The 27,254-nt window shown below is 39.4% G+C and overlaps 1 pseudogene; it reads right to left on the reverse strand.

The window, feature by feature from the left end:
• Positions 1 to 12,755: 12,755 nt before the first annotated feature.
• On the reverse strand, positions 12,756 to 13,317 carry LOC132527994 (large ribosomal subunit protein uL22m-like; annotated as a pseudogene).
• Positions 13,318 to 27,254: the final 13,937 nt, after the last annotated feature.

The following is a 27,254-nucleotide window of genomic DNA, read 5'->3' on the forward strand; positions in this document are numbered from 1 at the left end:
ATAAATATTTATAAATTGAGCTCTGTGCAATTTCATTGTGAATTAAAAAATATTGGCAGTTGAAGTGATATAAATCAACAGGGGACCAGATACAAAATATTTTTGATCTTTGCTTGAAAAATAAAAGCAATGCCCTTGCAAAAAAATTACCAGAATCTCATAGTAAATATTCATCTGCTGAAAATACTTTTGATTTGAAGATTTTCTTTGGAAACTGGGGTTTCACTTATTAATTATAATGTTTTGAAAGTCTAGCATAAAGTTTTCTTAGCATTCTTCAGTAGCATTCTTCCCAGTAAACTCTTGTAATGTACCTATATTTTCATCTTATTTATGTGTAAGTGGGGGATAGGAAGGTTGTAGGGAAAAAAATCACTTTATTTTCTCAATGTGATTAAAATTTTTTACAATAACAATTACTTAATTGTACCAAAATTACAATAGAAAGGCAATAAATTCAGCTTAGAATAGTAGGCAGTTAATTATCAACACTCGAGGCCTAGAGAGAAGAATATATTAGAAATTGCAGACTATTGTGCAGTCGGTTGCTGATCTTTCTTTGAAGCCAGACATGACCTTATCAGATTTGTTTAGTATGAGAAATATTTTTCTCTGGCTTCAGAACAATGGAGGTCAAGAATACCTACATTCCACATGAGCAAACTTTTCATCCTTTGAAATCATAATGATGAATAGTCAACAGCCAGCCACACTGTACATCCAGGAGGAGAAACCAGAACACTGAAGCTGGTATGGGCTCTTACAGGCTGTAAGCAGGAGGCGTTTGTGAACACAAATTGTCGGTGGCTTTGTGAGACTTTGTAAGTAACAATGGGGTGATTTAATCTTCTTTGTAAAAGGTGTCTGACTTTTTGTTAATCCTTCAGAAAAAAATCACCCTGGACTCATTGATTTTCTCAGCTAATAACTTGGTTATTCCAAGTAGAGTATTTGAAAAGTTCTGAAGGTTTTTGTGTGTGTGTGTTTATACAGTGGGTAGTTCAACATATGATAGAAGTTTTTAATTCTTAATAAACTTTTTATAGGTCACCCGTGAAAACCTAATATCTCACCCTATTTGAAATAAGGCATTCTCTACCTTTTAGAAATCACTCAGCCATGATGCATTTTCTATGTCATGTGTCAGTTGATGAAAACTAAGATGGTTTTGTTAAACTATATTTTCTTGGTAAGCATACAATAGACATACGCTTATAAAAAATGGTAGTTTTTCCTTCTTCTATTTCCCTGCCTGGTGGGGAGGGGGGGGTCTCCCTCATCCCAACTCTGTTCTCCTTCTCCCTGACACTTGAGATCACTATTCTAAATAATATCTTCAATTATTTATGACCTATTCATAGATAATGAATGAGCAAGCATAGTACCCTGGCACATAGTAAACATTTAATAAGTGTTTGTTGAAAAAAGGAATATTTAAGTCTGGTATAAGCAGTTAATATTATTTGGGATATTGAATTTGTATCTATAAATTTATAAATGAGTAAATTTAACTTTCTGTAAATTTTTGATATACATACTGTGATATCCAATACAAAATCTATTCATACGATCAGCTTGGGCTCTAAATATATTGGTTATATGTTCATTTCCTCCTGATGTTTTTTTCCCACTTTTATGTCCTCTAGGGTCGTGGTTCTCAGAGTGTGGCCCCTGGGCCAGCAGGATCAGCATCACCCAGGATTTGTTAGGAATGCAAATTCTTGGGCTTCATCCCAGGCTTACTGAATCAGAAGCTCTGGGAGTGGGGTGCAGTGATCTGTGTGGTAACAAGCTCTCCAAGTAGGGTTGGCTTCATAGCCATGTGATTTGTGCAGTCACACAGGACTGGGGTTTCAAAAGAGCCTTGTGCTTGGTTTAATGGTTCTGCTGTCAGAATCTTGGAATTCTTAGCAACAGGCCTACATTTTCATTTTGCTCTGAACCCTGCCATAATATACCCTGTCCTGATGCCAGGTGATACCCATGTAAACTCAGAGTTTGAGAACCTTCATCTTTGAGAAATATTCAGGTTCCCTCTGAGTATCTGATCAGTTGCTCATTTTATTATAAATTACAGCCTATCCAAATTTTTCTAAGCAAGTTGCTCCTCAGACAAGTTACTACTAAGTTGTGTTAACATTTCTCTTAACTTAGTAATCTGGGCTTTAGCAAACTTTTGGACATCTCCTGGCTTTCTATAGCAACTGCCCTATACTGGCCAGAAGTAGAGAGTTCCTGACTTTTCATATCCATCTTGGACCTTCTTTTTCCTGGTTACCCAGAAAGTGTTCTTATAGCAACCTTTTCTGAGCCCATCTGGTACTGCCAAACGGTTAATCAGTTTTGTTTCCATAACAAATTATCCAGGTGTCTGGGTTTATGGGTGTTTAAAAGAAGTCTCTCCATGTAGGGGTTGTTCACAGACATTGTGTTATATAACATGGAATCACAGTGAGTAGGTCAATCAGGGCCTCAATAGAAACAGATATTTCAAATTAAGATAATTCAAGAAGCATTTATTTACAAAGGAATTAATTCCACAGGTATGGTATAGGGGAACAATTAGGGCTTGTGCAGGAACCCCGGGCTATAGCGGCAGAAATGTCACCATTTCTAGGCCCAAAGAGACAAGGGAAGGGGAGAGGTTCCCAGAACCTGGAAAAAGAGAGTCACATGGGGCTGCTTTGAGAGGGATAGTAACCTTCTGTCAAGGGACACAGCTAGTCTGAAGTGAACTCACAGGGAGGGAACCAGAGAAATAAACGTGCTGACTTCACTCTCCCCGCTGCAATCCAATTAGCTTAATTCTACTGGAAGCCCAAGGGCAGAGAGCACACTGATATGACCTGAGTACATCAGTCTATGGGGAAGGAAGCAAGGAGAGAATGGAGGTGGATCCAGAGGGACAAATGGAAAACATCTGGCATAGTTAATTCCACTCACCTCCTGGCATCTACTCTCAACCTTCTTTCATGTGAAAAGTTAGCATCCCCAACACAGAATGAAGTCACCTCAGCTCCTGTGTCATTGTGAGCCAATGTCAGTTATGTCATATTCCTATCCAAAACCTGAGCTACCACCAGTCTTGTAAGGTAGCAGAGGGTAAAAGGGAGAAAAGAAATGATTTAGTGAAACAAACATAACTGCTATAGTCCCCATCTCTATAGCTGGCCATGAAGCCTTGTTGGTAACCATGGTTTCCTTCTTCCATCACCTCTTGTACAATCCCCTTACCTTCTGCTGGCACTTCAGCTGGATAGGGTTCATGACTTCATAGGGTGATCCGTACCTTCTTTCCTGCAACATCTAAGTCCTTGATGGCCTGGACTTACTGGGTTACACTTTCATTTAAGGGTATCCCTGTGAATAGTTGGGTTCTATATATCTCCTTCCTTTCACCCATTGCATAACAGAAATGGTGACACTCTTTCATTGGTTCAGTGGGATGAGAAGCTCAAAATGGCCATGGGACAATTTAAGCTTCTAATTGATCGCACCATGATAATGTTCTTTGGTGGAAGCAACCTTCTTCTAGTGAGTTATTAGGTGGTTAAGTGCGAGAGAGCGCTCCCACCTCCTCTTCTCAGTTTCCTGATCCATGTATCCTTACTATAGGGGAGATGGCACCATATATTGACCTGTGATTTAAGACATATACTGCATTCCTTTAGGACAGCAACCCAGCCTTTTTGGGTGTTGTCCCCCTGCTTTGGTACTAAATCAGCATTTCTAGGTTATGGGCCCATTAATGGTCAAGTGTGTCTCATGGTTGGAGGTGATGTTGTGCAGGCTATCATGTGATAGATAAGGCATTCTGTATGTCTAAGAATTGTGGTCCTGGAAGAAGTGCTGAAGAAGAGAAGTTAAATCCATAAAGGGAAGATTGTATCCTGTTTAAGTCGAAGCACTGACCTCTTCAAAGTCAGAGAAGTCTAATGTCATCAGTATTTCCCTAGGTAGCTTGTTAGTCTACCCAGGGCTCAGTATTGTCCTTTGTTGTGGGCAGATTTGGTACTTGGCTTGGTTGTAGTTGGATAAGCCTTGGTGAGAAGACTGTGTGACTGAATTGTGCATGGCCTCCATCCCTGACTGGTGTGGCCAGTGAATTCCCTCTTCTAAGCAACATAAAGATCATAAAACATGTTAACTCTGTTTATCACCTCCTACTTACATGTTCTTTTCCAGTAATTTAATTATGCTTTTTTTGATTAACATTAGACATTGTTTTAAAAAATTATATCATATTTTTATATTATATTAAGATTAGACATTATTTTTAAAAAACAGGCAATTATAAACAAACCTTTTTTATAAACAAAAAATTTTTATTTTTATATAAAAATATATACAAAAATATTTTTTAAAATAATGTTCTTTGTTCATTTCTTCTTACATCTCAAACTTTCCTTCCTAGCTTATAATTTTTTTAACATCTTTATTGGAGTATAATTGTTTTACAATGGTGTGTTAGTTTCTGCTTTATAACAAAGTGAATCAGCTATATATATACATATATCATCATATTCCCTCCCTCTTACGTCTCTCTCCCACCCTACCTATCCCACCCCTCTAGGTGGTCACAAATCACCGAGCTGATCTCCCTGTGCTATGCGGCTGCTTCCCACTAGTTATCTGTTTTACATTTGGCGGTGTATATATGTCCATGCCACTCTCTCACTTCATCCCAGCTTACCCTTCACCCTCCCCGTGTCCTCAAGTCCATTCTCTACATCTGCATCTTTATTCCTCTCCTGCCCCTAGGTTCACCAGAACCTTTTTTTTTTTTTTTTTTAGATTCCATATGTATGTGTTAGCATACGGTATTTGTTTTTCTCTTTCTGACTTACTTCAGTCTGTATGACAGTCTCTAGGTCCATCTACCTCACTACAAATAACTCAATTTCGTTTCGTTTTATGGCTGAGTAATATTCCATCGCATATATGTGCCACATCTTCTTTATCCATTCATCTGTCTATGGGCACTTAGGTTGCTTCCATGTCCTGTCTATTGTAAATAGTGCTGCAATGAACATTGTAGTACATAACTCTTTTTGAGTTATGGTTCTCAGGGTATATGCCCAGTAGTGGGATTGCTGGGTCATATGGTAGCTCTATTTTTAGTTTTTTAAGGAACCTCCATACTGTTCTCCATTGTGGCTGTATCAATTTACATTCCTACCAACAGTGCAAGAGGGTTCCCTTTTCTCCACACCCTCTCCAGCATTTATTGTTTCTAGATTTTTTGATGATGGCCATTCTGACCGGTGTGAGGTGATACCTCATTGTAGTTTTGATTTGCATTTCTCTGATAATTACTGATGTTGAGCATCTTTTCATGTGTTTGTTGGCAATCTGTATATCTTCTGTGAAGAAATGTCTATTTAGGTCTTCTGCCCATTTTTGGATTGGGTTGTTTGTTTTTTTAATATTGAGCTGCATGAGCTGTTTATATATTTTGGAGATTAATCCTTTGTCCATTGATTCATTTGCAAATATTTTCTCCCATTCTGAGGGTTGCCTTTTCATCTTGTTTGTAGTTTCCTTTGCTTTGCAAAAGCTTTTAAGTTTCATTAGGTCCCGTTTGTTTATTTTTGTTTTTATTTCCATTTCTCTAGTAGGTGGGTCAAAAAGGATTTTGCTGTGATTTATGTCATAGAGTGTTCTGCCTATGCTTTGCTCTAAGAGTTTTATAGTGTCTGTTCTTACATTTGGGTCTTTAATCCATTTTCAGTTTATTTTTGTGCATGGTGTTAGGGAGTGTTCTCATTTCATTCTTTTACATGTAGCTGTCCAGTTTTCCCAGCACCACATACTGAAGAGGCTGTCTTTTCTCCATTGTATATTCTTGCCTCCTTTATCAAAAATAAGGTGACCATAGGTGCATGGGTTTACCTCTGGGCTTCCTATCCTTTCCCATTGATCTATATTTCTGTTTTTGTGCAAGTACCACACTGTCTGGATTACTGTGTAGTATAGTCTGAAGTCTGGGAGTCTAATTCCTCCAGCTCTGTTTTTCTTTCTCAAGGTTGCTTTGGGTATTCGGGGTCTTTTGTGTTTCCATACACCTTGTGAAATTTTTTGTTCTATTTCTGTGGAAAATGCCATTGGTAGTTTGATAGGGATTGCACTGAATCTGTAGATTGCTTTGGGTAGTATAGTCTTTTTCACAATATTGATTCTTCCAATCCAAGAACATGGTATATCTCTCTATCTGTTTGTATCATCTTTAATTTCTTACATCAGTGTCTTATAGTTTTCTACATACAGGTCTTTTGCCTCCTTAGGCAGGTTTATTCCTAGGTATTTTATTCTTTTTGTTGCAGTGGTACATGGGAGTGTTTCCTTAATTTCTCTTTCAGATTTTTCATCATTAGTGTATAGGAATGCCAGAGATTTCTGTGCATTAATTTTGTGTCCTGCTACTTTACCAAATTCATTGATTAGCTCTAGTAGTTTTCTGGTAGCATCTTTAGGATTCTCTATGTATAATACATGTCATCTGCAAACAGTGACAGCTTTACTTCTTCTTTTCCGATTTGGATTCCTTTTATTTCTTTTTCTTCTCTGATTGCTGTGGCTAAAACTTCCAAAACTATGTTGAATAAGAGTGGTGACAGTGGACAACCTTGTCTTGTTCCTGATCTCAGAGGAAATAGTTTCAGTTTTTCACCATTGAGAATGATGTTAGCTGTGGGTTTGTCATATATGGCCTTTATTATGTTGAGGGAAGTTCACTCTGTGCCTACTTTCTGGAGAGTTTTTATCATAAATGGATGTTGAATTTTGTCGAAAGCTTTTTCTGCATCTATTGAGATGATCGTATGGTTTTTCTCCTTCAGTGTGTTAATATGGTGTATCACACTGATTGTTTAGCATATACTGAAGAATCCTTGCATCCCTGGGATAAACCCCACTTGATCATGGTGTTTGATCCTTTTAATGTGCTGTTGGATTCTGTATGCTAGTATTTTTTTGACGATTTTTGCATCTATGTTCATCAGTGATATTGGCATGTAGTTTTCTTTGTGACATCTTTGTCTGGTTTGGTTGTCAGGGTGATAGTGGCCTCATAGAATGAGTTTGGGAGGGTTCCTCCCTCTGCTATATTTTGGAAGAGTTTGAGAAGGATAGGTGTTAGCTCTTCTCCAAATGTTTATTAGAATTCCCCTGTGAAGCCCCCTGGTCCTGGGCTTTTGTTTGTTGGAAGATTTTTAATCACAGTCCCAATTTCAGTGCTTGTGACTTGTCTGTTGATATTTTCTATTTCTTCCTGGTTCAGTCTTGGAAGATTGTGCGTTTCTAAGAATTTGTCCATTTCTTCCAGATTGTGCATTTTATTGGCATAGAGTTGCTTGTAGTAATCGCTCATGATCCTTTGTATTTCTGCAGTGTTAATTGTTACTTCTCCTTTTTCATTTCTAATTCTAATGATTTGAGTCTTCTTCCTTTTTTTCTTGATGAGTCTGACTAATGGTTTATCAGTTTTGTTTATCTTCTCCAAGAACCAGCTTTTAGTTTTATTGATCTTTGCTATTGTTTCCTTCATTTCTTTTTCATTTATTTCTGATCTGATCTTTATGATTTCTTTCCTTCTGCTAACTTTGGTTTTTTTTGTTGTTTTTCTTTCTCTAATTGCTTTAGGTGTAAGTTTAGGTTGTTTATTTGAGATGTTTCCTTTTTCTTAAGGTAAGATTGTATTGCTATAAACTTCCCTCTTAGAACTGCTTTTTCTGCATCCCATAGGTTTTGGGTCATCGTGTTTTCATTTTCATTTCTTTCTAGGTATTTTTTGATTTCCTATTTGATTTCTTCAGTGATTTCTTGGTTATTTAGTAGTGTATTGTTTAGCCTCCATGTGTTTGTATTTTTTACATATTTTTTCCTGTAATTGATATCTAGTTTCATAGCGTTATTGTTGGAAGATATACTTGATATGATTTCAGTTTTCTTAAATTTACCAAGGCTTGATTTGTGACCCAAGATATGATCTATCCTGGAGAATGTTCTATGAGCACTTGAGAAGAAAGTGTATTCTGTTGTTTTTGGATGGAATGTCCTATAAGTATCAGTTAAGTCCATCTTGTTTAATGTATCATTTAAAGCTTGTGTTTCCTTATTTATTTTCATTTTGGGTGATCTGTCCATTTTTGAAAGTGGGTTGTGAAAGTCCCCTACTATGGTTGTATTACTGTCAATTTCCCCTTTTATGGCTGTTAGCATTTGCCTTATATATTGAGGTACTCCTATGTTGGGTTCATAAATATTTATAATTGTTATGTCTTCTTCTTCGAATGATCCCTTGATCATTATGTAGTGTCCTTCTTTTTTTTTTTTTTTCCCCACAGAGAAAAACACATTCATTTTATTTTGCAGTGTTTGCAGTATACTCACTTCGCATGTCTTTCCCCTCAGGGTTAGCTGGAGCCTCATAAAGTTTGGTAACTCTGAGTCAGCTCCAAAGACAGTATATTCCCCATCCACATCACACACCCCACATCTTACTTCTGGAAGGATGAAGTGGTCCTAATGTTTATACAGTTGAAAACAAAACCCAAGTCAGCATTCTGACAACGTAACTCTTTACTGATCCATATGACATTTGCCATTTTACCCTTTCCCCTCACTGTGTCTTTAAGAAAATAAAGTTTCCCAAAAATCCAATGACTATTTTCCAGCGCACCCTGATGTCTGCTGCCATAGGCCCATGTCCCTCTGCTTCCTAACACTCAGCACAGTGAAGACTTGTAATTAGTGATTTACTGAATTACTCTGCCTTTCCCAGCAGAGTGTGAGCTCCACAAGCAAGGGCCGATTCCTCTTTTACTACCTGTATCCTCAGCACCAGGCATATAATGGTTGCCCAATAAATTACGTTGAGTTAAAGAAAACAAAAGCTAACCTTTAAAAAAATACCTATCATATGATAACAGTTGGGGTGATGGTTACCTTTGGGGAAGACAGGTGGGTAGTGACTGGCAGGGGGCATGAAGGAGACTCAGGGTTGCAGTCACATTCTATTTCTTCACCTGTTTACCTGGGCACGTTCACCACTTGGTCATTTATTGAGCTAAACTTATGATCAGTGTACTTCCTGCACTGAAAGAGAACCTAGAGACCCTCTGATGCAGTGATTCTCTAGCCACACATCACTGGGGCATTCATTACAAGTGCAAACCCCCTGGTCTCCCTCACCAGATCCTGACTCACTAAGTCTTAGAGTAGGGCCCAGGGATTTGGATCTTTTAACAAGTCCTTCAAGTGATTCTGAAGAAGGTGGTCTACAGAGAACACTGAGCCTCTTATCTTCTAGATGAATGAAATGGAGGCCAGGGAGGGAGGAGACCTGCCCAGAGTGTTCTTCTGGTTAATGAGTATGCCAGGACTAGAATGAAGTTCGCCTTCGACCACTCCAGTGTTATTTCCATGATTCCATGCTAGAATAGCTTAGGACCCAGAACGAATCTGCCCTAAACCTCAGTGCCTTATTCCACTGAGCCCTTTGCCTTTTTACCCACACATTAGGTTAATTGCGGAGGCCCAGAAACATACCTGTACATTCATTAGGTATGCAGAACCAGGTACTTAAACTTAGAGTTTAAATCATAGCTCCAATATTTACAAACTGTGTGACCCTGAGATAGTTATTTGTAAAATATAGCAGGGAGCACGTCAAATAATGTGGTCCCAGTAAATAGTATCTATAATTAATGCCATCTTAAAACATGGTGCTAAAGATACATTCTTCATTCGACTAGAGGGATATTCTCAAAGTGCAGTCCCCTACAATAGGATCACCAGGAAGTGCTTATTTAAAACAGATTTCTAGTGAATCAGAACCTCTGGGATAAAACCCAGAAGTCTGCATTAATAAGCAAGCGCCCCAAGTTCTTCCTCTACATATAAACTTTTGAGAAACACTGGACTAGGGCCATGGATGGAGTGCCTCTTGTCAATGAAAACATGTGTATCAACGAAAACCAGGTAGTGCTGAACACTCTAACAATTTTCTGCTAACAAGAGGGAAGTGAGTGCCACCTACTGCCTTACTTTTATTTATTTATTTATTATCATTATTTGATTTATTTTCAGGTGTGTTGGGTCTTCATTGCTGTGCATGGGCTTTCTCTAGTTGCAGTGAGCGGGGGCTACTCTCCGTTACAGTGTGAGGGCTTCTCATTCCAGTGGCTTCTCTTGTAGCAGAGCACAGGGTCCAGGCGCACGGGCTTCTGTAGTTGTAGCACACAGGCTCAGTAGTTGTGGCTCATGGAATCTGGAGCACAGGCTTTGTAGTTGTGGTGCGTGGGCTTAGTTGCTCCATGGCCTGTGGGATCTTCCTGGACCAGGGCTCAAACCCATGTCGCCTGCATCATCAGGCGGATTTTTAACCACTGCACCACCAGGGAAGTCCTGTGCATTAATTTTGTATCCTGCAACCTTACCAAAGCCATTGATTAGTTCTCGTAGTTTTCTGGTGGCATCTTTAGGATTTTCTATGTATTGTATCATGCCACTGGCAAACGGTGACAGTTTTACTTCTTCTTTACCAATTTGTATTCGTTTTATTTCTTTTTCTTCTCTGATTGCTGTGGCTAGAACTACTAATACCATGTTGAATAATAGTGGCAAGAGTGGACATCCTTGTCTTGTTCCTGATCTTAGAGGAAATGCTTTCAGTTTTTCACCATTGAGAATGATATTTGCTGTGCGTTTGTTGTATATAGTTTTTATTATGTTGAGGTAGGTTCCCTCTATGCACACTTTCTGGAGACTTTTATCATAAATGGGTGTTGAATTGTGTCAAAAGCTTCTTCTGTATCTATTGAGACGATCATATGGTTTTTATTCTTTATTTTGTTCATATGGTGTATCACACTGATTGTTTTGCATTACTGAAGAATCCCTGGGATAAATCCCACTTGATCATGGTGTATGATCCTTTTAATGTGTTGTTGGGTTCTGTTTGCTAGTATTTTGTTGAGGATTTTTGCATCTATGTTCATCAGTGGTATTGGTCTGTAATTTTCTTTTTTGTGATATCTTTGGTTTGGGTATCAGGGTGATGGTGGCCTTGTAGAACAAGTTTGGGAGTGTTCTTCCCTCTGTAATTTTTTGGAAGAGTTTGAGAAGGATAGGTGTTAACCCTTCTCTAAATGTTTGATAGAGTTCGCCTGTGAAGCCATCTGGTCCTGGACTTTTGTTTGTTGGAAGATTTTTAATTGCAGTTTCAATTTCATTACCTGTGATTGGTCTGTTTATATTTTCTAATTCTTCCAGGTTCAATCTTGGAAGGTTGTAGTTTTCCAAAAATTTGTCCATTTCTTCCAGCTTGTTCATTTTATTGGCATAGAGTTGTAGTAGTTTCTTAGGATGCTTTGTATTTCTGCAGTGTCTGTTGTAACTTCTTCTTTTTCATTTCTAATTCTATTGATTTGCATCCTCTCCCTTTTTTTCCTTGATGAATCTGGCTAAAGGTTTGTCGATTTTGTTTATCTTCTCAATGAACCAGCTTTTAGTTTTATTGATCTTTGGTATTGCTTTCTTTGTTTCTATTTCATTTATTTCTGCTCCGATCTTTGTGATTTCTTTCCTTCTACTAACTTTGGGTTTTCTTTGTTCTTCTTTTTCTAGTTGCTTTAGTTGTAAGGTTACATGGTTTATTTGAGATTTTTCTTGTTTCTTGAGGAGAGCTTGAATTGCTATGAACTTCCCTCTTAGAACTGCTTTTGCTGCATCCCATAGGTTTTGGATTGTTGTATTTTTGTTGTCATTTGTCTCTAGGTATTTTTTTGATTTCCTCTGGTTTCTTCAGTGATCACTTGGTTATTTAGCAGTACACTGTTTAGCCTCCATGTATTTGTGTTTTTTACTGTTTTTGTCTTGTAACTCATTTCTAATCTCATGGTGTTGTGGTCGGAAAAGATGCTTGATATGATTTCAGTTTTCTTAAATTTTCCAAGGCTTGAATTATGACCCAAGATGTGGTCTATTCTGGAGAACGTTCCATGTGCACTTGAGAAGAAAGTGTATTTTTCCGCTTTCAGGTGGAATGTCCTAAACATATCAATTATTTTAGAGTGCAAGGCTGAGACTGGTTCAATTCCTCTCTCCGTAATTGAATTCACTCTGAAAAATGAATCAATCCTAAACTAGACAGCCAAGCAATAGTAAACATTATTGGTAAAAGACATAAAAATAGTCATTATTTAAGCAAAATAAAACATTCTAAGTTAAATGGTTTTTGGAATTTTAGATTAATATATCTAATAAACTCCTGTAGTTTCAAGTTACTACTAAAACAGTAAAGGAAAATATAATCTGTCGTCCACTGGCCTATGCCAACAGTGAAAGGAAAAACTGAACTACAGAATGCCCTAAAATACTACACTGAAACAATGTGCAGGGATGCTTTCCTCTACCACCCCCTCCCCCAGTTCCAGGAGAGAAATCAAGTGAAATAATAAGGACAAGCTTTTTTATCCTATAACTTTCTACTCAAGTCCAGTATCAAAACTACCACCTGCAGGGCACAAGCTAGAAAGCTAACATTGCCTTCAAACAGCACTCAAAAAAGCCTTCTGAATTATATAGTGTGTCACTACGTTTAAAGCTGACTTCTCCTTCCTAGTTGCCCATACAAAAAATATACCCAGAGGCTCAAGAGAGATGGGCAGAGCTTTATAAATATTCATGTAAAACTAGCAGTTGTACTTCATATTTCAGTAATTCAATGACAAATCATAAAAAGCGTTTGTCTTTAATTTTTGTTGGTTTTAGGAAATAAATGGTAAAATATATACACTGTGGAGTCTTAATACCCCCATCATAGAGTGTGAATGTTGGTCCGGTTGCGAAGCTCCTGGATATACTCTTTGGCATGGGCGACTGCTGTCTTTGGTGCCTCAGGCGGAGGTGGAGGGCCTTCCACCAACTTCACAAAATAATGGCAAAAAACCTTCTCCATAATTCCAAAGCAACCTCTGCCATGGTGCTGGATGCATTTCAGGTACTGGCCTCGCCCTGAGGTGGACTCAGCTATATATAAATTGGATCTGAATTCCACACTGTGTGTGGTCTCTCACTGACATATCTTGTACTTCTAAGAGAACCTCTTTAATTATCTGGGCCCCTTTTTTGTCACTGAATTCCAGCTGAGCCAGAGCCTGGTCAGCGGACATTCCTCGTATCAGTTTTGCCAAATACCACATCTTGTCTTTGCTGTACTTTGTCTTCGAGAATGGTAGACTTCCCCAAGGCCAGCTTCCCCCTCAGATTCTACATCCATAATGCACCCAGATGATCCATTATTACTGCCGCCATCCTCTCCCTCTCTCTTCGGAAGCCTCCGAGTGTAGTGTCTTTCTTTGTCTCTTGTAATAGTCTTTATTTTAAAGTCTATTTTGTCTGATGTGAGAATTGCTACTCCAGATTTCTTTTCATTTCCATTGCATGGAGTATGTTTTTCCATCCCCTCACTTTCAGTCTGTATGCATCCCTAGGTCTGAAGTGTGTCTCTTGTAGAGAGCATATATACAGGTCTTGTTTTTGTATCCATTCAGCCAGTCTTTGTCTTTTGGTTGCAGTATTTAATCCATTTACATTTAAGGTAGTTATCGATATGTATGTTCCTATTACCATTTTCTTAATTTTTTTTAATAAAGAAATTAGATATTTTTATTTTTTTAATTTATTTAGATTTTTGGCCACGCCGCACAGCTTGCAGGATCTTAGTCCCCTGATCACGTATCTAACCTGTGCCCCCTGAAGTGGAAGCATGAAGCCCTAACCACTGTACCACCAGAGAATTCCCTAGATATTTTTTTTAACATCTTTATTGGAGTATAACTGCTTTACAATGGTGTGTTAGTTTCTGCTTTATAACAAAATGAATCAGTTATACATATACATATGTTCTCATATCTCTTCCCTCTTGTGTCACCCTCCCTCCCACCCTCCCTATCTCACCACTCTAGGTGGTCACAAACCACCAAGCTGATCTCCCTGTGCTATGCAGCTGCTTCCCACTAGCTATCTATTTTACGTTTGGTAGTGTTATATGTCCATGCCACTCTCTCACTTTGTCACAGCTTACCCTTCCCCCTCCCCACATCCTCAAGTCCATTCTCTAGTAGGTCTGCGTCTTTATTCCTGTCTTACCCCTAGGTTCTTCATGACCTTTTTTTTTTTCTCTTAGATTCCATATATACGTGTTAACATACAGTATTTGTTTTTCTCTTTCTGACTTACTTCATTCTGTATGACAGACCCTGGGTCCATCCACCTCACTACACATAACTCAATTTCATTTCTTTTTATGGCTGAGTAATATTCCATTGTATATATGTGCCACAACTTCTTTATCCTTTCATCTGTTGATGGGCACTTAGTTTGCTTCCATGTCTTGGCTGTTGTAAATAGAGCTGCAATGAACATTTTGGTACATGACTCTTTTTCAATTATGGTTTTCTCAGGGTATATGCCCAGTAGTGGGATTACTGGGCCGTATGGTAATTCTATTTTTAGTTTTTTAAGGAACCTCCATACTGTTCTCCATAGTGGTTGTATCAATTTGCATTCCCACCAACAGTGCAAGAGTGTTCCCTTTTCTCCACACCCTCTCCAGCATTTACTGTTTCTAGATTTTTTGATGTTGGCCATTCTGACCAGTGTGAAGTGATATCTCATTGTAGTTTCCGTTGTTTTTGGTGTCTGCCCCCAGTGGGTAAGGTTAGTTCAGTGGGTTGTGTAGGCTTCCTGGTGGAGGGGACTGGTGCCTGTGTTCTGATGGATGAGGCTGGATCTTGTCTTTCTGGTGGGTAGGACTGCGTCCAGTGGTGTGTTTTGGGGTGTCTGTGACCTTATTATGATTTTAGGCAGCCTCTCTGGTAATGGGTGGGGTTGTGTTCCTGTCTTGCTAGTTGTTTGGCATAGGATGTCCAGCACTGTAGTTTGCTGGTTGTTGAGTGGAACTGGATCTTAGTGTTGAGATGGAGATCTCTGCGAGAGCTTTCGCCATTTGATATTACATGGAGCCAGGAGGTCTCTGATGGACCAGTGTCCTGAACTTGGCACTCCCACATCAGAGACACAGGCCTGACACCCAATCAGAGCACCAAGTCCCTGTCAGGCACACAGCTCAGAAAAAAAGGGATGAAAAAGAAAGAAAGAAACATAAAATAAAATAAAGTTATTAAAATAAAAAATTATTTAAAATAAAAAATGAAAGTAATTAGAAAAAGAAAGAAGAGAGCAACCAAACCAAAAAACAAATCCACCAATGATAGCAAGTGCTAAAAACTATACTAAGAAGAAAAAAAAAAACGGACAGACAGAACCCTGAGACAAGTGGTAAAAACAAAGCTATACAGACAAAACCCACAAAGAAGCATACATGTACACACTCACAAAAAGAGAAAAAGGAAAAAATATATATATCTATATATCTATATATGAAAAGGAAAAAAAATGGAAAAGAACCACCAAATCAATAAACAAATCTCCCAATGATAATAAACGCTAAATACTAAACTAAGATAAACATAAAACCAGAAACAAACTAGATGCAGAAAGCTAGACCCCAGTCTACAGTTGCTCCCAATATCCACCGCCTCAATTTTGGGATGATTCATTGTCTATTCAGGTATTCCAGAGATGCAGCGTACATCACGTTGATTGTGGAGAATTAATCCTCTGCTCCTGAGGGTGCTGGGAGAGATTTCCCTTTCTCTTCTTTGTACGCACAGCTCCCGGGGTTCAGCTTTGGATTTGGCCCTGCCTCTGCGTGTAGGTCGCCGGAGGGAGTCTGTTCTTCACTCAGACAGGACGGGGTTGAAGTAGCAGCTGATTAGGGGACTCTGGCTCACTTAGGCCGGGGTGAGGGAGGGGTACGGAATGCGGGGTGAACCTGCGGCGGCAGAGGCCAGCGTGATGTTACAACAGCCTGAGGCACACCGTCTGTTCTCGCGGGGAAGTTGTCCCTGGATCATGAGACCCTGGCAGTGGCGGGCTGCAAAGGCTTCTGGGTGGGGTGGTGTAGATAGTGACCTGTGCTTGCACACAGGTTTCTTGGTGGCTGCAGCAGCAGCCTTTGCGTTTCATGCCCGTCTCTGGGGTCCACGCTGATAGCCGCGGCTCGCGCCCATCTCTGGAGCTCGTTTAGGCGGTGCTCTGAATCCCCTCCCCTTACGCACTCCGAAACAATGGTCTGTTGCCTCTTAGGCAGTTGCAGACATTTTCCTGGACTCCCTCCCAGCTAGCTGTGGCGCACTGGCCCCCTTCAGGCTGTGTTCACGCAGCCAACCCCAGTCCTCTCCCTGGGATCTGACCTCCGAAGCTGGAGCCTCAGCTCCCAGCCCCCACTGTCCCTGGCAGGTGAGCAGACAAGCTTCTCAGGCTGGTGAGTGCTGGTCGGCACCAGTCCTCTGTGCAGGAATCTCTCCACTTTGCCCTCCGCACCCCTGTTGCTGCACTCTTCTCCGTGGCTCTGAAGCTTCCCCACCACCACCCCCCGTCTCCACCAGTGAAGGGGCTTCCTAGTGTGTGGAAACTTTTCCTCCTTCACAGCTCCCTCCCAGAGGTGCAGGTCCCATCCCTATTCTTCTGTCTCTCTTTTTCCTTTTTTCTTTTGCCCTACCCAGGTATGTGGGTAGTTTCTTGCCTTTTGGGAAGTCTGAGGTCTTCTGCCAGCGTTCAGTAGGTGTTCTGTAGGAGTTGTTCCACATGTAGATGTTATTTCTGATGTATTTGTGGGGAGGAAGGCGATCTCCACATCTTACTCCTCCACCATCTTGAAGGTCCCCCCCTTGGCTTATAATTCTTTATACTTTTAGAAGTTCTTCTGGTGTAGATCTGTTGGTGATAAACTCTTCAATTTTTGTTTCTCTGAAAATGTTTTTATTTCACCCTCATTCTTGAATCAACTGGTTTCAGGTAGAAAGTTGTTTTCTCTCAACCATATATTGTTTCACTAACTTCAACGTTCTGCTGTTGCTGTGGAAACGTGTGCTATCTGGCTAATTATAAGTGACTAGCTTTCCTCTGTGATTGTTTTTACTCTTGCTACAATGTATGGATGTAAATTTTATCTTATTTATTCTGCTACCTATATGTATGAATTCATATCTTTCACCCATTCTGTATAGTTCTCAGCTGTTCTCTCTTCACATACCACCTACCATTTGTGTCTCTCTCTATGGGACTCTAATTACATGTGTGTCTGTCCTCCATATTGCTTAACATCCCAGACTCACTTTCCCTCTTCTAGTCTCTCTGAGCTGTATTCTGGGTTATTTCTCTATTTATTCCTTCCAGTTCACCCATTCTCTCTTCAGTACTCTCTAATCTGTGACTAAACCCATTCATTGAGGTTTTTTTGTTTTTGTTGTTGTTGTTTCTCAGCATATCGAGTGATTTTTTAATTTAATTTAATTTTTTATACAGCAGGTTCTTATTAGTTATCTATTTTATACATATTAGTGTATATATGTCAATCCCAATCTCCCAATTCATCCCACCCCTCCCATACCCTGCTTTCCCCTCTTGGTGGCCATACGTTTATTCTCTACATCTGTGTCTGTATTTCTGCCTTGCAAACTAGTTTATCATTGAGTTTTTTAGATTAACATTTATATTTTTTTGTCCTCCAAAGTCCAGAGTTTAGTTTGGATTTTCCAAATCTTCCTAGTCTCTTTTTGCATGCTTTTTTATTTAATTCTTTTATTTATTTAAGCATTTTATGAACAGCTATTTTATAGTCTATAGTTAATAATTACAATATCTGAAGCCATTATGTATGTATATCTAAATTCACACTTATTCTCAGGTAATTCTGCTGTCTTTCCCTCGTTGATGATTAGTTTCCTTTTATGCTTGGTAATCTTTGTGGATTTATAAATGGCAAATATTAGTGGGAGCCATAAGTGACTAAAATAGAGATTCTTTTCTCCAGAGAAAATTTGTTTTGGCCTCTTCTGGGAGCAAGGGCTGCTACTAATCTAGGACCACTTAGTTCTTTTAATAATCCTGGTTTAATCAGGGCTTTCAGGTTAAGCCCCTCCAACTTGCCACTGGATTAGTCTCTCAGTTGTACAAGTGACCTTGCTGTTTGCTCTCAGAGCAACCCCTGCTATTTATGTGGGCTTTCAGCACACTATTCTGGTTTCAGCTCAGTTTTGGAGTTTTGTTTGTTTATTTTAGTCCTTTAGAGGTTTTCCTTACTTCCCATGAGCCCAACAATGCAATAAAAATTATGTTTTGAAAGGGCCCTTCATAGCATCATAGTCAGCCATGATGCTGGAAGCAGAAGTTTCTTATTTCATATGCCCAGTGTGCCCACACTATTAATAGAAATAATTTCTCAAAAATCTTTAAATATTTTGTCTGTCAATCTTAATTTTACAATATTGCTGCATTGTAGGTTTTCCAGGATTTTCAGTTTAACCCATCTCCCTAAGATTTTCAAGTGAAATCCCATTACTGATTACCAAGGATATGCAAGATGGTTTACCATTTTTTCTTTTTTTTTTTTTTTACTTAAAATTTACATTTATTCACATCTTGATATTCAGAGGAAACTTTATCTGAGTTGCTGTATTTTATGTGGAATCCAAGAAAAAGTAGGTTTGGGCCTGAATTACAGAGAAAATTACCTCCCCCTCCCCCCACTTTTTTGTAGCAATTAAGTGCTGCTTCTGAAGATCATATTACTTAAAAAAAATAAGCTTTTCTTTTTAGAGCAGTTTTAGGTTTACAGCGAAATTGAGTGAAAAGTACAGAAAATTTCTGTATACTCCCTGCCCTCACACATGCATAGCTTCCTCCGTTATCAATACCTCCCACCAGAGTTGTACATTTGCTACAGCTGATGAACTTACATTGACACATCATGATCACCCAGAGTCCACAGTTTACCTTAGGGTCCATTCTTGGTATTGTACACACTTTGGGCTTAGACAAATTTATAATGACATATATCCACCATTAGAGTATCATACTGAGTAGTTGCCCTGTCCTAAAATTCTCTGTGCTCAGCCTATTCATTCCTAGCTCTTCCTAACCCTTGGCAACCACTGATCTTTTCACTGTCTTCATAGTTTTTCCTTTTCTAGAATGTCATATAGTGGAATCATACGGTCTGGGCTTACTTTGTTGTTGTTGTTATATTTAAACATTTATTGAGGATTACTCTGTCTGACAGTTGGCAACCTTTTTCTTAAAGGACCAGATAGTAAATATTTTAGACTTTCAGGTCTGTTGCAGCTACTCAGTTCTGCTGTTGTAGTGTGAAAGCAGCCATAGAAATACATAAACAAATGAATGTGGCTGTGTTCCACTGGAACTTTGATTACAGAAATAGGCAGTGGGCCCATGAGCTGTAGTTTACTGACACCTGATCTATTCTAAACTCTGGATCATGGGGGTTTTGTTTTTGTTTTTGTTTTTTTTGCATATTGAATCTTCACTGATATTCACCAACTTTGTTTCGAAGGTTCTGCCTTCTTACAAGTCCACCAAAGACACAGTGGTCTACTTTCTTTCTCAGAAAAGCCAGGCTTTGCGTGTTTAGGGCTTTTACACATGCAGTTCCCCTTCCTGGAATGCCCTTCCACATGCCCTGTGTCTGCTTCCTCCATTATAGCTTCAGATCATAACCTTAATGCCTCCTGCTCAAGAGGATTTCCTTGATTTCCCTCTGTAAAGCCGTTTCCCTCCACTTCTCATTGATACTTGCCAAAGAATTCTGTCATTTTGTTTTAGAGCACTGACAGAAATTTGTAACTATGTATTTCCTATGAGGGCAGGATCCGTGTATATTCTGACTGTGTATCTAGAGCCCAGCACAGTTCCTGGCAAATAGTAGGTATTCTGGGTAATTGTTTGCCAAATGAATGAAGCAATCCTGTGAGGCAGGTACCGTTACTAGTATCTACCTTTTACAGATGAAGAGACTTAGGTTCCACCAAAGTAAGTAACTTACCCAAAGTCGTGTAGCTAGTAAGTGTCAGAACCCAGATTCAATCTGAGGTGGGTCTGTCTGATTCCAGGCCCTGTGCTGATCTCCAGTCCCTCTGTGGCCTCTTGGTTTCTTGTTATGTGCAGAGTTGAAGAACAAAGTTGCCCAGATACTCTTGGAGACCTGTCAAGGGAGTAAGAGGTGGGGGGTGGAGAGGTGGGCTTACAGAAGCCTGGTGTTAGTATCAAATGAACTGACTCAAGTTAAATAGGAAAAGGATCAGTTACTTAATTGCAAACAATCTCACTGTTAAGGTACAGCTTTATGATTCAGGGGTCAAAACAGTTTTACGCCAGCAGGATCCCAGTGTTCTTATGGTGGTGAAAGGGAAAGTAAGTAGGAAGGTTCCATTCTCAGTGGAGATCCAGGGCAAAGCAAAGTGCCCCAGCTTATCCAGGAGGTCTGGCAACCATTAAAGAGAAATGACTTCCTAAATTCTAACTGACAGGAGGACTGAATGCATTGTACCATCCAGGAGGCAGAGCCCCCATGCTCAGGGAAATGAATATGGTTTAAAAACTCATGGGATCTTTCCGGTCTGTCCCAAGCTTGGGAATTCAATGTGGAACACTTTTTTAAAACAACAATTTGAAAGAAAGTTAATGTACTTTTCTTGGGATTTTGTAAAGCTGTATTTTGCTTATTAGTCAGTGGAAAAACCTTTATGACTAAAATATGTTTAAATGTAAGCTGGCTAATAGAACAGGCTCAGGGCAGGAAAATAGACCATTTGAAACAAATCAACCATTAATTTCCTATGTATTGCTTAAGAAAAAAGAAAACATTGAAGCAAAGTGAAAATGACATGATGGTCCATTTCAAACATTTGGTATACGTAACATAAATGAATTCTGTGCAGTGATTCTGTGAGTTCAGCCAAACCATGAGAGCCAGCTTTAAGGACTTCATTGATAACCGTGAGTTTAACGCAGTTTTGCAGAATTATGTGTTAATTCTCTGAAAGGCATCAACTGTAAATAAGAATATATTACTTTGTCAAAGAAATAATCCATAAGCAGAATAAAACTTGTCTGGGTGTGACACTGACTAGCACTTAACTTATGTAGAAGTGTTCCCAGAGAGAAATACAAGATACTATGCTCACACACATGTGTGTGAAAACTATCTGTACTAAAAAAAAGCATATTTTTACATCTTCCTGGATCTTTTATGCAGTAAACATAATTCATCATTTTCCAAATAGGAATTGAAGTTACAATAAAGCCCATGTCTTCAAGTGTGTGCATACACACACACACACACACACACACACACACACACCACGATTAATAAAAAATAAAAATTGAAAATGAAAGCCTTGAAAACCTGGAGGAAGTAACTCTGCTAACCACAAAGTCCATTCTGATTACTATGATTGGTCATCAAGTTTGGCCCTGAACTCCCTGGCAGGCAGGGCAAAAAGGGAAATGGGATAAATTGTACCATTTTTGTTATTAGAAAGGAGGAAATGGACCAGCTCCTGGAGATAGAGATTTTCCTGGCACCAGATATTAAAAACAGTTTCTTGTGTGTGATTTTCTATAGGAATATTGAACCACATAATGGATAATGCCCTCAACAGCCCTTTCCAGCAAATGCAGATGTGGTTTTCATAGAGCTGTCTCTTGCAACAACCCCCAGTAAAAGCTGGTACCATAACATGAGAGTACTGTTTTTTATTTCCATATTGTAAAAGGTACATGGTTTTGCTTTCAGTACACATTTCAAAGGTATAGAGAGACATTCTAATTTGTTTGCCTATGTTGCAGAGATCTGGAATTATTCCTGTACCTAGGCATTTCCCCATGGATTTTTGCTTAGGCATATCACGTATTAAAAGATTTCCAGTCACCACCATCTTCTAAATGTTTTGAAAGTTCTGAGCTAGCACTCAAGTTCTTCTGTTAGCCTGCCTTTCTCTTTATTCATTAATGATATAGTAAGGTTTTCAATAATATGGCTAAGTGCAGACAGAGGCCCTAAATTATATGGTTATTCACAGGAAGAATAGTGTTAGCCCTTTCATCACATTCAGTGTAAATTATTTCTGCTTTATCTAGGCTTTTCTACTTGTTTTTCATTTTAATGTTTTATTAACAATATTATTTTGTTATCATTATATTTATATAATCAATACGTCACACTAACATGACTTGTATAACAATCAAAACACAATTTTTTGGTCTCCTACTACCCCTTTACACACTTAAACAGTGAAGGAAACCTTCTTCACGGCAGGCCCAGTATCTTTTCTGCTCACTCTTAGGCAAAAACAGTCCTATAGACACTCTAAGACACAGATATTCTGTAATTGGACTATTCACCTGGGTTTTTGATTAGCAAACAATCAACTGAAATGTACTCAAATGAAGATGTTAAAGATTGGTTAAATCCATTAGCTTAGAAAGGCTAATCGGGTAGTTCTCACCTTTTTGTGTTCACAGCATTCTTTTAAATTCTATTATTATGTGGACATATCCATTTACTGCCCAAGGCTCAGACTTGTAGCACTACCAAGCATGGTTTGCCCATGTCCCAGTAAGACATGAACTTTTGCTGGTGATGACTTGACACTTGCGTTTCCTCTCTTATTTCTTAATTGCCAAAAATGACAATGCACTCTACATGGTATCCCACAACCCATTCAGCTTTGTAGCCTCTGGAAGACTTGGTGGTCCTTAGCAGTACAGAGCCTCATTTGTGGCCAGTGGAGAGCTGCCAAGGACTTGGTTTTGCCTTGTCAGCTTTGGGGAAAATCATATACACTCATTTGTTAGTTCATCCTATATTTTGGGAAATGATAAATGTGAGAAATGGTCTAAGATTCCAATTTGCATGAAGATGTTGCGTTTTATTCAGGTTTCCATTATTGTTGTTATCGGGCATTGTATATTCACGGGTGCACTTCATTGCTGCATCCAGTGGACAACAAATGGAAATCAAAGGAAGTTTCTTCAGCACATGTTTATTGGATGCCTACTGTGAACTGAGCACAGGGGTGGGTGATGGAGTGTGGGGAAAGAGGTTGGTCAGCTCTCTTCATTTTAGGAGCACAATAGCCTAAAGAAGACGTAAACATTTGTCCACAATAAAACTATCTATTAAAAAGATAGTGGATAGCTTAGTACACAGCAACTTTTCAATGTCTAGCTTCAAGAACTAAACAACACCCTCTCCACCCTCTGCCTTCTTGCCTGCTCCCGTTATTAGAAGAGATGGGATTTTCTTTTTTGATTGTCCAGAGTTTTGCTGAGTTAGCAAAGGCAGTGCAATTTGCCCAGTCTTAACCTCAAAGACTGCAAGGGGAGTCAGTGAAATATTGCCCAAGCCCAGCCTTGGGTTAGCCATGAATTATGCATTGTGTATTTAGACTATTCTACTGTTATAGTCTGTTTATCTGTTGACTTCCACCAAGATTTAGGGTTTTGTTGTACTTAATAACTTGCTTTATTTTGTTTGACATGTATTTTATGTCCTCCATGTGCATGGATACATAAGATACACAGTCGTGGGTGAGGGTCTGAAGAGAAAGCCCAGCCCTGGAAGCACTAACTTTGAGAACTCTGTGGGAATAATTTTCACATACTTTTTACCCTTACGGAGTGCTAATCAATATGATGAAGAATCCGGGTTTTCCCTGTGAACTGCTCCTCGCTTTGCCTCTCTCCAGAAAACAAAACAGTTATTTTTTGGTCCTTAAATTTAAAAGATGTCAAAAAATGTTCAGTTTATTCCATATTGATGTTCGGTATTGACCACAACTAAGAATTTCACTGTTTTAGGCCATATTCTAATTGTTGATTCTTACTCTTTTATTAAGTCCTATATTCAAAATTGTGGTCTGGTTGGGTAATATAGGGTTTGGCATGTCTCACAAAATAAAAACAGCAGTGTGAAGGCACAGATGACACTTGATTTTAGCTTAATCTGGAAAAAAAATCTCAGACATTTCTCCATTTGTGTTTAGGAATTTTGAAGCTGTTAAAGGAGAAAAACAAAGTAAGAACCATACTGAGAGGGTTTGTATTCGATATGGTGCATTACAAGTCTGAGAGAGAGGAATATAGGCATATCTTTTTATGTCTATTTATATTTAGCAATTATTCCTAGACTTTTCAAAGCCTATTTTACTTCCTTGATCATATTTCCTTAATAAATATGATCTTTATTAAAACAGAGATTTCAATGTCTAAAAGACTCTCCAAATGGAATTAAGTGTTTACCCAGCCCCCAGTTTCATCAACTTCCTCTTCCCACCACAAGTGTTTATGGTATCTGGGATAAAATCTCTTTTCCCCTACTTAGTCACAAAGAATTACATAAATGCCTAAAATAAGGACAATTTACATATGTGTAACTCTCCCCAGTTTTAAGAAGCTCTCTTCGAGTCTCCTAAAGACTCCTGTTGGACAGAAGAGGAGCAGAGTCAGTAGTCGTACCCCTTCCCCCACCATGCCCCTATGCCCAAGGTCACACTCATCAGAAGTGGAGGATTTCATTCTTTTAATTGAACCCAGGTCTTTTGACTCCAGGGTCTGTGCTCTTTGCTAGGCTCGATCTTTCCTTTAAATAGAAAACCAACAATGAAATAGGTGTTCATTGAGTGTTGTATCCCATTTAGTCAAAAAACATTTATCTACTCTGTGCCAGGAATGTGACAGGCACTGCGGATGCCCACTGACAAACGAGAGACCTCAGTCCTTAGCTTTGCTGAGCTCACAGTCTGGCTGGGAGATGGGCCAGTGTCTCAGGTTGGGTTTCCCCAGAAACAGGCCTTCAGGCAAGGATTTAGGAACAAGTAACTTATCCGGAGGAGGAGAAAGTTGAGATAGTCACTCTCCATCTTTATTCCACCCTTAGCTGAGGGATGCTTCCAGGAGCATGAGCTTTTGGTATACTGGCCTATATGTGCAGGGCAGGCTGAGAAGAAGCCTTCAGGTGGTGTTGCAGGTTTCCACAGTAGGACTCTGTTGGCAAATTCCGTGGTTGTGAATGCTGAGGGGATGAGAGTGAGGCACTGACCAGAACGTCTGCCACAGGGAACCAGACAGCAATTTGTGATTAGTGTGCTGTGGGAGGCTGCAGGGGCACCGTAAGGCCATCAAGGAAACCTTTCCAGAGAAGCCAGCAGTTCCCTGAGACCTGTAAGATAAGCAGAATTAGGCCGGCAAACGCTGGGGTGGAAAGTGTTCTAGGTGAAGGGAGCTCTAAGAAGTTCCATGTGGCTAGAGAATGGTGAGAGATGGGCAGGGCAAGGTAAACAGAGGTTGATCCCAAGAGCCCTGAAAGCCACAATAGAGAATTTGGATTTTATCCAGTGGGCAATAGAGAATCATGGAAGGCTTTTCAATGGAGGCATGTCATGATTAAGTTTGCATTGGGGGGAGATCCTTCAGGCTTCATTTCAGAGAACGGAGGGAAGAAGTCACAGTAGGAGACTAGGAGCCCAGTTCAGAGTATTCTGTGGTAAAATCCAAGCTTGTGAGGCTAAGTCATTGCCTTAAATCTGGGCAATAGAAGAGCCTTTCTTCAGGCTGATGAGTCCCAACAGTGTCAACGCTGGCTGCCAAATCAAATCGTATTGATGCCAGAAGGTCTCCTGGCCTTGTCAAGGGGTACGGATGATGGCTCTGGAACTTCTCTTGCCTTTTTGCATCACCAGTAACCTCATGACCCTCTATGTTTGATCATTTGCTTAAATAGGAAAGGTTTTATTTCCTTTTTCAAAAATGTGGCTAAATTTTTTTTTAACTCTATCCAGTTTATTATCCCGAGATTACAACCCTGTGCCTGTCTTTTCCAGCGTTCCTTGTGAGTTCTTCTCAGACTAATTGTTTGAAAAAATGATAGCAATTTTACCTGACATAACCCTGCACAATGTCTTTTTCTTTCTTCTCGCACATAAGTTATTTTCTTTCATTTATACTGAATGTTTTTTCTTTAAACTAAGTTGTATATTAGGCTTATCGTCAGTGTCTCTATAATTTCTCTATGCATCAGTGTTGTTAGAAACTCCTAAGGGGCCTCAAGTCTAACCTGTATAAATCTTACGGAATAGTAGTAAGTACAAAATGTACTGCTCAAGTAAGTTTGGTGCTGTTGACACTTTGTTTTCAGCTTCTCTGACCATAAGGCTCCTGTGGATTTAGAAAGAACATAGCATCCATGGCCCCAAGATGCAGTTAACAAAGACTCTCTTAGGCAGTTCAGGCGGGTTCTTCTGTGTTTCTACTTCTGTTTGCAGGACAATCATGGTGGGTCATAAGTTACAGGACAAAATTGGGGACGTCTAGTATAAACCACAAATATTACACCTAAGGCTAGTGTTATATTCTAGAGCAATGACAATGAACTATTGTAACCTCCACGACAAAGATAAATCTTACCAACCTGTTGAGTGAAAGAAGCCAGGCACAAAGGAGAAAAGAACATATGATCCCATAAAGTCCAAATAAGCACAACAAATCTATGGTGTTAGAACTCATGACCGTGATTACCCCTGTTAGGAAGTGACTGAGGGAGTGCACAAGAAGGCTTTTGAGTGCTGGTTATGTTCTGTTTCTTGGGATGGGCACTGGATACACACGTATGATCACTTTGTGAAATGCATGGAGTTGTACATTTATGATGTGTGAAGTTTTCTGTATGCATGTTATTCTGTAATAAATTAATTTATTTAAAAACAAAACAAAAATGAAAATGGAAACTTCAGGCCTCAGAACTGAACAGAGCTAACTTTCGTGGCCGTTTACTCCAGCCTATATATGTTTGATTCTGGGAAACCAAGGCCCAGGGAAGAGGAAGGGTATGTTTAAGGCCTTTGGCCAACTACTCAGCTGTGGAATTGATATGGTGCCCAAAGGGACTTAGCCATTGCTCCTGTCTCTATATCATCCTAACTACTTGATGGGCTTGGTATTTCTAGACGAGAATTGAGGAAGGAGACTGAATTCTTAAGGGAAATAACCTCTAAGATAAAAATTCACAGGACAAAAGGATCAAAATACCTTTGTGTTGCTTTTTGTTTGCTTTGAATTGTCTCCTGTCCTCCCACTGTAGCTAATGATCATGCTGGGGAGAAACAGAGGAGATTTCATGGGCCCTTTCCTAGCACATGGCCTGGACTCAAGATACTTTTTGAGGACTGTCTCCTGCCCAGTGGGAGGCTCAGTGTTTACGGAACTGTGAGATTGTCAGTGGGGATTCTGGACCATCTTTTAAGGCAGACATGGCTCTTCATCCCAGC

Source organism: Lagenorhynchus albirostris, chromosome 10, assembly GCF_949774975.1.
Source record: "Lagenorhynchus albirostris chromosome 10, mLagAlb1.1, whole genome shotgun sequence".
In the NCBI taxonomy this organism is placed as follows: Eukaryota; Metazoa; Chordata; class Mammalia; order Artiodactyla; family Delphinidae; genus Lagenorhynchus; species Lagenorhynchus albirostris.